This window comes from Stenella coeruleoalba (genome assembly GCF_951394435.1).
Source record: "Stenella coeruleoalba genome assembly, chromosome: 10".
Lineage (NCBI taxonomy): Eukaryota > Metazoa > Chordata > Mammalia > Artiodactyla > Delphinidae > Stenella > Stenella coeruleoalba.
This window is the reverse complement of record NC_137156.1, coordinates 59,883,817-59,896,393: the sequence shown is the minus strand read 5'-3', so window position 1 is coordinate 59,896,393 and position 12,577 is coordinate 59,883,817. Positions and strand designations below refer to the sequence as shown.

At 46.7% G+C, this 12,577-nt stretch overlaps 1 protein-coding gene across 4 annotated transcripts in view; it reads left to right on the top strand.

The window, feature by feature from the left end:
• TRAK1 (trafficking kinesin protein 1) overlaps positions 1-12,577 on the top strand; it is a 104,699-nt gene that overhangs the window by 3,152 nt on the left and 88,970 nt on the right. For 2 of the 4 annotated variants that reach the window (XM_079932980.1, XM_079932978.1), the window contains exon 1: positions 6,217-6,360. The exons of the other annotated variants lie outside the window; for them this stretch is intronic. The gene's annotated coding sequence lies outside the window, so the exon portion shown is untranslated. Of the gene's footprint in view, positions 1-6,216; positions 6,361-12,577 lie in introns of those variants that run through there. 4 annotated transcript variants of the gene reach the window in all.

Sequence of the window (12,577 nt, the reverse complement as noted above, 5' to 3'; positions counted from 1 at the left end):
CAGCTCAGTGCTGTCACGTTTGGCAGTGGCTTGGTAAACAGGAGCGTAAACACAGACACTGTTACGTGTTTAAGGTGCAGCCCGACAGCGCAGAACACGCTCAGGTTAAAGTCTCGTTTGTCGGTCACTGAGAGGAAGACACAAAACAGAAAACATTTCCCAGAGATCTGGAGTTTCTCCGAGAATCCGTATGTGGACTCCCAGGGCTTTGCCAAGTGCAGTCCTGGGAGACCGTTTGGCACCCGGCCTCTCATCCACGCCACCCACAGTTCCTGGGGAGCGCTGAGATGAACAGCAAGCTTTTTGTTCCTCTTTAATTTTTAGGCAAAGCCCAAATGCCCGTCACAAAGCCCTGCTCCCCCTCTCCCTCCCCTTATCCTCAACCTAGGGATATCACATTTTGGGGTGCGTCATTTTCTTCTTGGGGCAGTTTAACAAGATGAGCCGATAGGGTGCCCATGCTGCCTCTAGTTACGTAACCCATTGTGCTTCCAGGGCAGCGAGCAGTCTTAGGATTTGCCCCAACAAGCAAGCTCAGAGAACTGCTGAGTAGGTGCAGAAGCTGGCTGTGCTGAGGTGCTGCCTGGGTTGGGTTCTGATGGGGGATCGCTGTTCGCTCTGAACTGCCGTTGGAGTTTCTCTCTGCACATGGCATTGGTATTTCAGTTTGAGCAGCCCGTGAGGGCCCAGCCTCTGCCAAGACTCTGCCCAGGCAGGCTCATTCGGACAAGCTCACGTGGTAAGTGTGTTTGCCCGGCATGTCCGCTGTTGCTTTTCTTTGTGAAAGTTGCGGCCGGAAGGGTGAAAAGGCCACAGGGAAAGTTGTTTCTCTCCTGTTCTGTTCGGCTTGGCGGGTTGTCCTTGGACCTGGGGTGGGGAATTGCTGTATCGAGTTATTGACAGGCAGAGCAGGGGGACCTCGGAGGCTGCTCACCCCTCAGCCCCTCATCCAGGCTCAGGGGGGGCAGGTGACCCCTGCAGGGCCATGAGCAGTGGGTCTGAGTTGGGACCGGGCTTCTGGACTCCGCCACCTTGCTCTTTGAAATTCTCTGCAGCGGCTGACCACAGTCTCTGAGGCCCCTTCTGGCCTTTCCTACTGATTTTCCTGATCCTGTGTCCTATCCTGGTTTCTTAAAGCTTCACCTGGTGTCTGGGTCAGCAAGGAATTTTTCAGGTGAAGAACAGGGTCAGGCAGGGTGTCTCCCCCGCTCCTTCTCTCTTTTCTGCCCCACTTTTCTTTTTTTCTGCACTAAATGTGCTTGGCCCTGTACCTCCATCCACACCCCGGTGACGGCGAGCTTGCTAATCAGTTCTGCTCTGGCTTGTCTCTTGATGTGGGGCTGACGTTTCTCCTCACTTCCTCCAGGCTGATCAGAGTCTGATGATTGATGACCCATCTGGTTTCTGTCCTGTCTATATGCTGTTACTCACAATCTGCTGGGCCACAAACCAGTGAGTTCCTCAGCGGCATGAGCTCCTCTTGCCCTGTTCTATTCAGTTTTAGGTTTCAAGACAGATGAGACTCTGGATGGGAGATAATGCAGATGCTGTGGGGGGGGTGTGTGTGTGTGTGTGTGTGTGTGTGTGTGTGTGTGTGTGTGTGTGTGTGTGTGTGTGTGTGTGTGTGTGTGTGTGTGTGTCTGTATATTTAAAGTATTTTCAGGCTTGTTCAATAATTCTGTTCAACTGGCATCTGTTCGAGGCCAGCTTTTTGCTGGTGTCCGTAGATGAGCTCTGGCCTCTCCCTCAGAGCCCTGGAGGTGGGCAGAGGTGGAAATGACTCGCTGTGACCCCGGACAGGATTGCTGCCACTATGCTTATGGGAACTGTCCTGTCTGGTGTCCTTGTCATCACAGGGCCACCATTTCAGATTTGTTCCTTTTCTGTCACTGATTTAAAGCCATCAGAGTTGATGATTTGTCCTCTGAAAACATGCTCAAATTAAAGTTTTATGGACTTCTTTTATGAATTGAATGTAAAATCTTGCTTGTCAGTTCCTGTCTAGAATAAAATTTTTACTGTGTTTTCCATTGAAAATATATGATGTGAATGGTACTTACTTGGCTGGGTGAAACAGAAAAGAATGGACAGTGAAACATCTCTTCTTTCACAGAGAGAGAAAACGTGAATTAGAATCTAGGGAATTACAAGTTTTTTTCAAATTTATCATTGAGAAATGTTCTTTGCTTCTTCTCTCAGTGGAATGGCCCCTATTTAGCAGTTGGTTTGTTTTTGCAAATGCAGTGCAGGAGGAGGGCCTTGTTGTGCTGATTTTAGAGGTAACACTTAATCTTCAGCAAAACACAAGACATTCGCATTTGCCTTTTAAACATGCTGTAAAGGAGATTGGGAGTTACCAGCTGACCTTGCTTCTCCATTTCTCATCCTTAGGTGAGTAGGTAGAATGTTTATCACACAAGGTTTTGACATATACTGTAAAATTGAGTTAAAATGTATTAGTAAGATTCTTGACATGTGATTGGGAGGTTACAGTTGCAGGTGCCTGCTATATTTTTATCCTCCTAATTGGTTTCGTTCTGAATTTGAAGCAGGTTTTTAATGCACCTAATGTATTGGTGTTAGCCCTTGCCTACTTAAAACCATTTTAGGAAGCTGCCAAATAATAAATTACAAGAAAAGTAAAGAGTAATCTTATTAAAGAATTGATCAGGGGTGCTTTGGTCCCAGCCACAAATAGTATTCCTAAGGGTGTTCTTTTAGATGCCAAGTTTTCATAACGGATTTACATTAATTTGTTTTGCAAGTATTAGAGCAAGTGTCACTTCACACACACTTCGTTCAAGATGCTCTCTAGTGGGACTGGAGCGGCCAGATGTGGGCCTCTGCCGTCAGCACCCTGTTTGTCCCACTCTGCGGAGGTTTGCTGTAGGGGCTTCCCAGGGATTCAGCAAGAGAGGGTGCTGGGTGTGCCTTGCAGCTGGGTTTGGATGTTCTCCCAGCCACACAGTTCACTGGTGACTCTGGGACTCACGGCCCAGAGAAACTTGACTTTCTTCTCTGACGTCTGATCTTGTGTGAACATTGACAGACTTGAGCAGATCAAGTGAAACTATTATGAACAGAAACTTTGTAACTGTAATTAGACCTGGAACAAATCAAATTTCATAAATCTTGTATTAGTCAGGGCTTTCCTGAGAAAACCGACAGGAGATAGATATATATATATAATATTACATATATATATCATACTATAAGGAATTGGCTTACACAATTATGGAGGCTAACAAGTCCCAAGATCTGTAGTTGGCAAGTTGGAGATCCAGGGGAACCAGTGGTGTAATTCCAGTCCAGAGATTAGCAGGCTCGCCATCCTAGGAAGAGACAGTATTTCAGTTTGAGTCCAAAGGTAGGAAAAAGCTGATGTCAGCTGGAGAGCAGTCAGGCAGGAGGAATTCTGTCTTACTCGAGGGAGAGTCAGCCTTTTTGTTCTCTTCAGACCTTCAGTGGATTGGATGAGGCCTGCCCACATCATGGAGGGGAATCTGCTCTACTCAGTCTACCGATTTAAATCTTCATCTCATCCGAAAACGCCCTCACGGAAACACCCAGAGTAATGTTTGGCCAGGTATCTGGGTACCCCATGGCTCAGTCAGGTTGACAGCCATCACAGATCCTAGCAACGGCTGACACTTATTGAGTAGTTGCTCTGTGCTTGGCAGGCTTCCAGGCACTGCTCTGGAAACTCACTTTTTTCTCAGCACGATCCTGCCAAGCAGGTACTGTTACCACCCTCACCTTTAAGGAGGTGCAGAGTGGGGTGGCCTGTCCTCTCATGGAAACCAGGCATCCTTGGGTTTACAATCCAGTAGTGTTGTTTTCTGACCCTATTTAACTTCCTTCATTGTGGATTTTTCTCTTCTCATAATTTCATTTAACTAGGGTTTTAAATGATGAAAGTAACACATGCAAATGGTAAAACTTGGAATTGTACCAAAGCATAGTCAACGTAGGGTAACAATCACTCGTCCATCTGTACAGTTTAACCATTAAAAAAAATCATTCCAGGAAGTTTTTATGCACATAATTCCTTTTCTAGAAATACACAAATGGGACCATACCATATACCCTAATCTGCATTAAAAAAATTAACTACTACTTATGATTGTTTCATTACAGTACATAGAATATTGCCTTATGCTTCGCAATGGCTCTATAGTCACTCGTTTGGCTGTATCGTTATCATCTCCATTTATTTAAACCAGCTGTTCTCAGACATGATTTTTTTTTTATAACAAACATTGTGTAGTTCCTCCTTTATTAATCAGAAATTAATAGGTAACGAATCCCTCTAAACACATCATCTTAGAAGAACCAGTGTAATGCCTTACTGTAATGTAAAGGAGAAACTAAATTAAAATGATGGAGCCTGGATTCTGATTGTAGGTGTGTGGACCTGGCCTCATTAGGGTATGTAGTGAGCAGGCAGGCACTGCCCCTGCAGACAGGGTTGCTGTGCAAGTAGCAGCTATGAGGGCAGGGAGTTCATCATACTCGCCACTCAGTGGCCAAAAAAGAGCCTCTGTTTTTTGTCTGTCCCCTCTTGACGGATGCTTTAAGTTGTTTCCAGTGTTTGCTTTTTAACAGTGCTCCAAGGAACAGCGTTCTTGCGTGTACATCTTTCGGGTCACTTATCCTGCACGTCTGTGGGCTAACAGGAAACGTGCATTTAGGATTTTGCGTGCATCGCAGCACGGCCCTCCAGAGAGCCTGCCCCCATTAAGTGCCCAGCATCCACGTGGGGAAGTGGCAGTCTCTGAGTTTGATCAACCATTTTCATCATGGTTAATCAGATAGTCATAAAAAGTGGTATTTCATCTTATTTTGTTTCTTTTTAATTATGAATGAGTCTCTGCCTCCTTTCTATTTCATTTTCTGCAAACAACCTGTTTTTTGTCTTTGCTCATTTTTCTAGTGGGTTGTTGGCCTTTAAGAGGTATTCTTGAGATATCGTTGTGTGTACAGAGGGTAGGGCGGTGTGCCAGGTTGAGATTCTTTTATATTTCGGAAGAGGAAAAAAATGTCTTGAAAATACGATTTAACTATGACTATGTTTGATATTCACAGAAGTACAGGGTGCTAAGAGATTGTGTAAAGGGGATTTCTGAAGTGGCATTTCTTTCTCTTTTCTTTGGCCACGCCACGTGGCTTGTGGGATCTTAGTTCCCTGACCAGGGATCCAACCCAGCCCCTTGGCAGTGAGAGTGCAGAGTCCTAACCACTGGACCACCAGGGAATTCCCTGAAGTGGCATTTCTAAGAAGGTTTCTGTGGGAAAGTAGTCTTGGCAGAAATCTGAAGGATAAGTAGGAGATAGCAGGAAGGGGGGGAGGGAAAGAGCATTCCAAGCAGTGAAAATAGCATGAGCAAAGGCCCTGTGGTGGGAAGATACTGTGATAATAGTAGCTGACATTGATAGAGCACTTATTATGTGCTGACACTGTCCTAAACACCTTTTGTGTCTAACTTCGTTTAATTCTCATCTGTTAGTTATCTCTCGCTGTGTAACAAACTTCCGCAAACCTTGGCAGCTTGAAACAGCAAACATTTATAGTTTCACATGTTTCTGTGGGTCAGGAATTGAGGAGTAGCTTAGCTAGGTGGCTCTGGCCCAGGGTCCCTCATGATGTTGCAGTCAAGGTGAAAGCTTGCACTGTGGAAAACAGTCTGGTAGTTCCTCAGAAGGTTCAACATACTAGTTACTGTTTGACTTACCAATTCTACTCCTAGTTACGTAAAGAGAAATGAAAACGTAATTCCACACACACAACTTTATGGGAGTGTTCCAAGCAGCATTATTCACAATAGCCAAAAAGTAGAAGCAACCCAAATGTCTATCAACTGATGAATGGGTAAACAAAATGTGGCATATTCATACCATGGAGTATATATAGTTCAGGAATAAAAAGGAATGAAGTACTGATACATGCTATGGCATGGATGACCCTTGAAAACAGTGTGCTCGTTGAAAGAAGCCAGACACAAAAGGTCACATGTGAAATGTCTGGAATAGGGAAATCGAATAGAGACAGGGGCCAGCAGGCTTTCTGGTTCCAGAGGGCGCTCTTGGAGAACTTTTGCTTTCAGTTTTCCTTTCTTCTCTCCTTTGCTTCTTTCTTCCTCTCGCCACTGCGTCCCCCTTCTTCTCTCCACCTCTTTCTTTTTCCTCCCACTCCTTTTCTCTCCTCCGTGCTACCTGTTCCCCCATCTCCCTACTCCTTCCCTTCTCTCCTTCCTTTCCCTGTGTTTCCCCTCCCCCACTGCATAAAAAGAAACAGTTTTTAATTTTTTGCCTTGTAAAACAATTTGACAACGGAGGTGGATCTCGGTTGGTGAAGACTTGGTAAGCCTCGCCGTCCCGTTCAGTCAGAACCTCTTAGGTAAAGACAGCAGGTTACAGGGAGTGCTGCGTTAATGTTCTTTGGTGTTTTCCAGCATGTGGGAGAGGTGAGGTTGGCCTGTTGTAAAGCTGGCCCTTTCCCTGTAGTGTCTTAGGTAACAGGCTTCCTGTGATAACGAAGGGCTTTGTAATGCTCATTGGGAAACACGGGGGTTTGTCGTGAAGGTGTGAGCTTGCAGGTGAGGGGATGGAGGGAGGAGGGCCTGTCTCACTCTGCCTGCAGTCCCTGGGCAGGACATCTTCTGAATTCTTGGATGGAGGTAAACGTGCTGGGAGAGGAATGGAGTGAAGAGGAGGCTTGAAGGCTGGAAGTTCTGGGAGTCTTCGGGAGGGAAGTGACCTCTGGGAGAGGAGGAAAGGAGAGAGGACCAGCCCGCCTCCGCTCTGGGCAGCTGGAAGTTACCCTAGTTTCCCGCCCAGGGAGAGGCTGTTTCAGACCCTACCCAGCCCATCGGACTTCCTTCCCTGGCACCCCTGGGCACCGTGCTGGAGGAGGAGATAGGGTGCCGAGCGCGGTGAGCCTGGGGGCCCACGGCATTCTAGGGCTCTCCGTCTGCCCATCATGCTTTGTGATCACCCCTCACCCCCCGGAGCCCAGCTTCAGGGCAGAGTAAGGTGGACCGTTGGTTTTGTGCAGAATTGGGTTTTGTCCTGTGGGTGCCGCGAAAGTACCACAGAGGGAGGGAGGGAGGGAGGGAGGGCTGTGGGGTTAAAGCTGCATGGGAAGAGGCGATATGGGGGATCAAGAGGAGGGGGTCTTGAGAACTGTGAGGACTAGGGGTTGTGGGCAGGGAGGGAGATGTGTGGATTTCAGGTTTCAGAGGTCGCTGGCAGAGGGGGAGCATGGGGTCCAGGAGTTGAGTGGTGGGGAGTTGGACGGTGTTTGGCTTGGAGGTGACGTGCTCATCACGTCATGGGGATGATGACTGCAAGCCTGATGCCGCAGGGGGACGGACTGGGCAGTGGACAAGTGAGCACAAGCCAGGGGCAGCGTGAGTCTTGTCGACTTCAAAAATATTCACAGCCTAACGACTGAGAGTTATGTTTTATTTGGTGGGAATTTTTAGGACTTCAAGCCCAGAGGCAGCATGTCAAGTAACCCTGAGAGAACTGCTCCAAGGGGGCAAGTGGGGAGCCAGGTTATATAGAAGTTTTGCAACAAAGGGCAGGTAGCCTGAATGTCAAAAGAGTATCATTGGGGCATGCCTCGTGGCGCAGTGGTTGAGAGTCTGCCTGCCGATGCAGGGGACACGGGTTCGTGCCCCGGTCCGGGAAGATCCCACATGCCGCGGAGCGGCTGGGCCTGTGAGCCATGGCCGCTGAGCCTGCGCGTCCGGAGCCTGTGCTCCGCAACGGGAAAGGCCACAACAGTGAGAGGCCTGCGTACCACACACACACAAAAAAAGAATATCATTATGGGACTTCCCTGATGGTCCAGTGGGTGAGACTCCGCGCTCCCAATGCAGGGAGCCTGGGTTCGACCCCTAGTGGGGGAACTAGAGCTCGCGTGCATTCCGCAACTAAGAGTTCGCATGCCGCGAGGAAGATCCTGCGTGCTGCAAGGAAGACCCTGTGCAGGCAGAATAAATAAATAAATAAAATTTAAAAAAGATAATTGTTAATTAAAAACAAACAGATATCCCAAGTTAAGGAATTTAGCGCTTTTCTATGTATGGGAAGATGAAAGAGTCTGGGCTCACCGAAATCATTCCTTTGATAGGCATCTCAGCTATCTGGGGCCAGTCTCCTGTGTTTTCACATCCTGAGTTTCCTCGGGGCTCACGGTAGGGAGTGGCTGCAGTCTGAAGGCTGCTAGATGGCAGGTATTCTCTTCCTTCCCAAGTTCCCTCAGGGCTCACCAGCTCACTGTCTGGTGATGGCTGCAATCCGTGATGACTGTGACATCCTTTGTTTACTGATATAGCAGGCAGTATTCCATTTTTCAGTCTCAAGCTAGCAAGGACTTTTTAAGGCAGGTGGAAGAAAATGACCTGGTATGGCCAGAGGAGCCAGATATTGCCAACACGAAGCCCAGACCCCCGGAGAGTCAGCTTAGGGCAAGACTCGAATTTTCCTCTTCCAGGAGGTTTTCAGCGCTAAACTGGATTTTGATCTACATGATGGACCGTGCGTGTGGGTCATGTTCTTGGTGGGAGAGAAGGAAGGTCTTGCTTCTTAATGGTTAGAAACATGATGATGAGGCACAGCCGATGGGCATGGGAACCCTGACCTCCTTCTCTTCTTTTGGTAGGAATTCAGTTCTCACACCCAACCCAACACGTTAGATTTCAGTGTATCTGATAACTATACTTTTTTTTTTGGTGTTGAAAAAACCTCACAACAGACAACTCAGGTTGTCGTTAACTGTAGGTTTGAACTCCATTGCTCAGTGCTATTTCATTTCTATTTAAGGAGGGGTTTGTGGAGAGTAGAAATGGGAAGGGTCAAGTCTGAGTCTGAGGCAGGCCTGGAAGTACTGTATTCTGGTGTCCTCTCCTCCCTTTGTCTGGGACCTGAGGGAGGATGTGGGCCTGCCCAGGTGCGGATGCAGCGCCACCTAGTGGGCCAGAGGAGCACTAGCAACTGGAGTGGTAGCCTTAACCTTGAGACCAGACACCTGCAGTGCCCTGGGTGTGCAACTTTTGAAAGGAATTGGAGGACAGAGGAGTTACTTGTCTAAAGAGTATGACAGGTAGGGCCGGCAACTTTAGATGTGTAGAACAAAAGAAATCTGCTCCCATCTCTTCTCCTGCCTTGGTCCATCCCACCTTTATTTTATTTTATTCCCATCTGCTATTTGCTGGAGTTAATTCCAGGAGTTGTTTTTTTAAGGGAGGGTGTTATGAAAACCAAGAGTGGCCACATCTTCCTTGCTTAGACTACTTGTTAGGAGATCCTGATGGTGATGGAATGTCAGTCCTATGCAGTGAACTTTATCCTCCTAGTTATCGGTGGCCGTACTTTACATGCTTTTAAATTGGGTGTGTGTAGTAGTTAGGTTTTGCTGTAGAAATGCTGGGTAACAAACGACTCTCAGTTTCACAGTGGCTACTGCAACATTTACTCCTTGCTCTTTGTCTTAAGTTTCCATGCCTGAGCTTCAGTTCAGGTCTGCTTCACTTGTCTCATTTGAAGATTTGGGATGACGGGCAGCAGCTGTGTAGGGCCGTGTTCTTCTCCCGGCAGGGGACAGGAGCTCACGGGGACAAATGTAACCACACAGGCACAGTCATAGCCTCTGATTGGACATGCAGTAAGTGACACATTCCATTGGCCCAGGGAAGTTCCATGGCCTAGCTCAAGGTCACTGAGTTGCGAAATGATACTTCATTCAAAGTGAGCCATAGCAAGGGTGGGGAATGAGGGAAGATCAGCCTGGATTTTAGGAGACCCTCAGGTAGCAGTAGTGGTCTTGAATGGCACAGGCATGTAGGTGGTCTTCAGGAAAGCCCCTGAAGTGGAGTCAGTGACCTTTAAGCCCTTTGCCTAGTCTCTTAGCTCTGCTGGGCTAGGAAACTCAGTGGGGGTGGGTAGGGGAAGGACCTGGGCTCCGATGGCCTAGAGTAGGGGCTAGCAGACTTATCCCTAAAGGGCCGGAGAGTAAATATTTTAGGTTTGTCAGTTCTGTGGTCTCTGCTGTTGTAGCTGACAGCGGCCACAGACAATACCTAAAGGAATGGGCGTAGCTCTTTTCCGATGCAATTTTTATTTATAAAAACAGGCAGGGGGCCGAATTTTACTGTGGACTGTAGTTGGTGGACTGCTTGGTCTAGACCTTCAAGCCCTGATCTGTATCAGGACTTCAACTTAACAATAAGAGAGAAATATCCCTTTTTAGCTGAGAAGCCAAAAATAAAAATTCAAAGGGCTCCTGTTGGGTCCAGTAATAGCCCATTCCCCTCAGCATTGTTAAGCCGTGAACAGTTGTTCCATTATCGTTGGAGTCTCCAGGCAGCCAGAGTTTATTGTTTCTAAGCATGAAATCTCATTTTGCTTGACCCATTTTCAGTAGAAATGGCAGTGAAGGGTATTAGAAATTCCTTGGGCTTTCCTAGGATGATAGGGAAGGTGATTTAACCTTTTGGATGGATTCAGATACGTCTTTCATGAACAGTGTTTGGCAGGAGATTTGGAGACATGCCCAAGGGTGGTAGGTGTGCCCAGAGACCTTTTTTCACATTCCTTGTGGGGTTACATTTTTGGTGTGTGAGTAACCACTTCATTGAGATAGAATTCACCCATTTACAGTGTATAATTTGATGGTTTTTAGTATGTTCACAGGGTTGTGCAATCATCGCCACAGTTAATTTTGGAACATTTTCATCACCCCAAAAAGACACCCCAGGCCCTTTAGCTGTCACCCACCAATACACTCACATGTCTCCCAGTGTGGCTGCATTTTTTTTTTTTTTTTGCGGTACGCGGGCCTCTCACTGTTGTGGCCTCTTCCGTTGCGAAGTACAGGCTCCGGACGCGCAGGCTCAGCGGCCACGGCTCACGGGCCCAGCCGCTCCGCGGCATGTGGGATCTTCCCGGACCGGGGCACGAACCCGTGTCCCCTGCATCGGCAGGCGGACTCTCAACCACTGCGCCACCAGGGAAGCCCTGCATTTTTAATAAGCTTTCAGAGAGTCGCTTTTTGGTTTCTGCTGTCCTTGCTTTTCTTGGCTCATCCCCGGCGTTGGGGAGTTGAGCAAGGAATCTTGAGTGGTCATCCATGCTATTCAAGTGCGCACCTCAGAGGAACTTTAACTGCTCCTGACACTTGTGTATCATACATACGTCACCTGATGAGATAACTTTAATTTTTTTCCTTTATTTATTTATATTTAACAAAGGCTTATATTTCTTCATGTGTATTCTTCTTTGTAGGAGGTTATCCTTTGTAATTTTCTACATTTTGAGTTTACATTTGTGTTGGTTTGAAACCTGGTTCAAGTAACGTGGAATCGTTTCACGCCCAGGTTTTATTGTTTCATCTGTTTTAACTGTTTATTATCAGGCTGTAGTGATCTGTTTTTGGATGAGTTTGAAATCTTTTAATATCCAGATGATCTCATGTGATGTTCTGAAAAAGTAACCATTGTTCATTTATAAACAGAATTTCCTGTTCCGGAAGTTAGTTTAGATTAACAATAAGACAGTTGACTGCATTGAATGGTAGAGGCACAGCAGGAATTTCGGGTTCACAAAATTTTGTTCTATTAATAAAATAAAGTTTCTGTGATTTGGCACATAAGTCTTTATCTCAAAGTTTATCCCTTATGCTAACTGACTTCCTTTGTTCCTTGGTAAGGGCTGACTTTGGGGAGGAGAGGATGGACAGAAGGATTGGGCCCTGAACTCTGGTAGCTGCTCAGGCTGCCTTGAAGGTCTTTGAGAGTCTAACTGTAAATATTGGGTGTAAATGTTTTTGGAAACCAGAAAGCAAAGGTTAAGTGTAAAGAGTTAATAATTTGAAAACAGGAAATTGGATCTGAACCCCCAGATTAGAGCAACACAACCTAAGAGGGGGGAGGAAGATTAGTGAGATGAAGTATAAGCAAGTTATCCTATTTTTGCTACAGATAATGAGAGAAATACAGATTTACCTTCTAGTAATTTAAAGGTAACTACCTGTATCAGCAAGGCTTAAGCTTAGCTGCATAGAACAGTGCCTTCACCTGATAGGATTTATTTTTCTTTCACGTAAAAGAAGTTCAGAGGGAGGCTCTGCAGTGCTGGTGTGGCCCTCCTGTCCTCAAAGGCCTGGGCTCCTCCTGTCCTTCATTTCCACCATACTCATGGTTTCTATCCTTAAGGTCACCTCATGGTCTTAGAAGGCTGCTGAAGCTCCAGCTATCATGTCCAAGTTCCAGGCTGTAGGAAGGCAGCCTTTGGGAAAGCCTCACCATTCCATTGCTTAAATCTCAATGGCCAGAACTTAACGCTCTTGGTCATACCTTGCTAGGAGGGAGGCTGAGAAATGTAGACTTCCCAGGTCTTTGATACTAAGGAAAGTAGGAGAGGATGGGTGGTTGGGAAGCCACTAGCAGTGTCTACCATGCCTCTTTGGTGTGATATCATAAGGTGTCATATCTTAAAGATAGTGTGAACCTTCCAAATCAGTGTTTCCTTGTCTTTCACAACATGACCCCCATAAGAAAATGATGATGTTTGC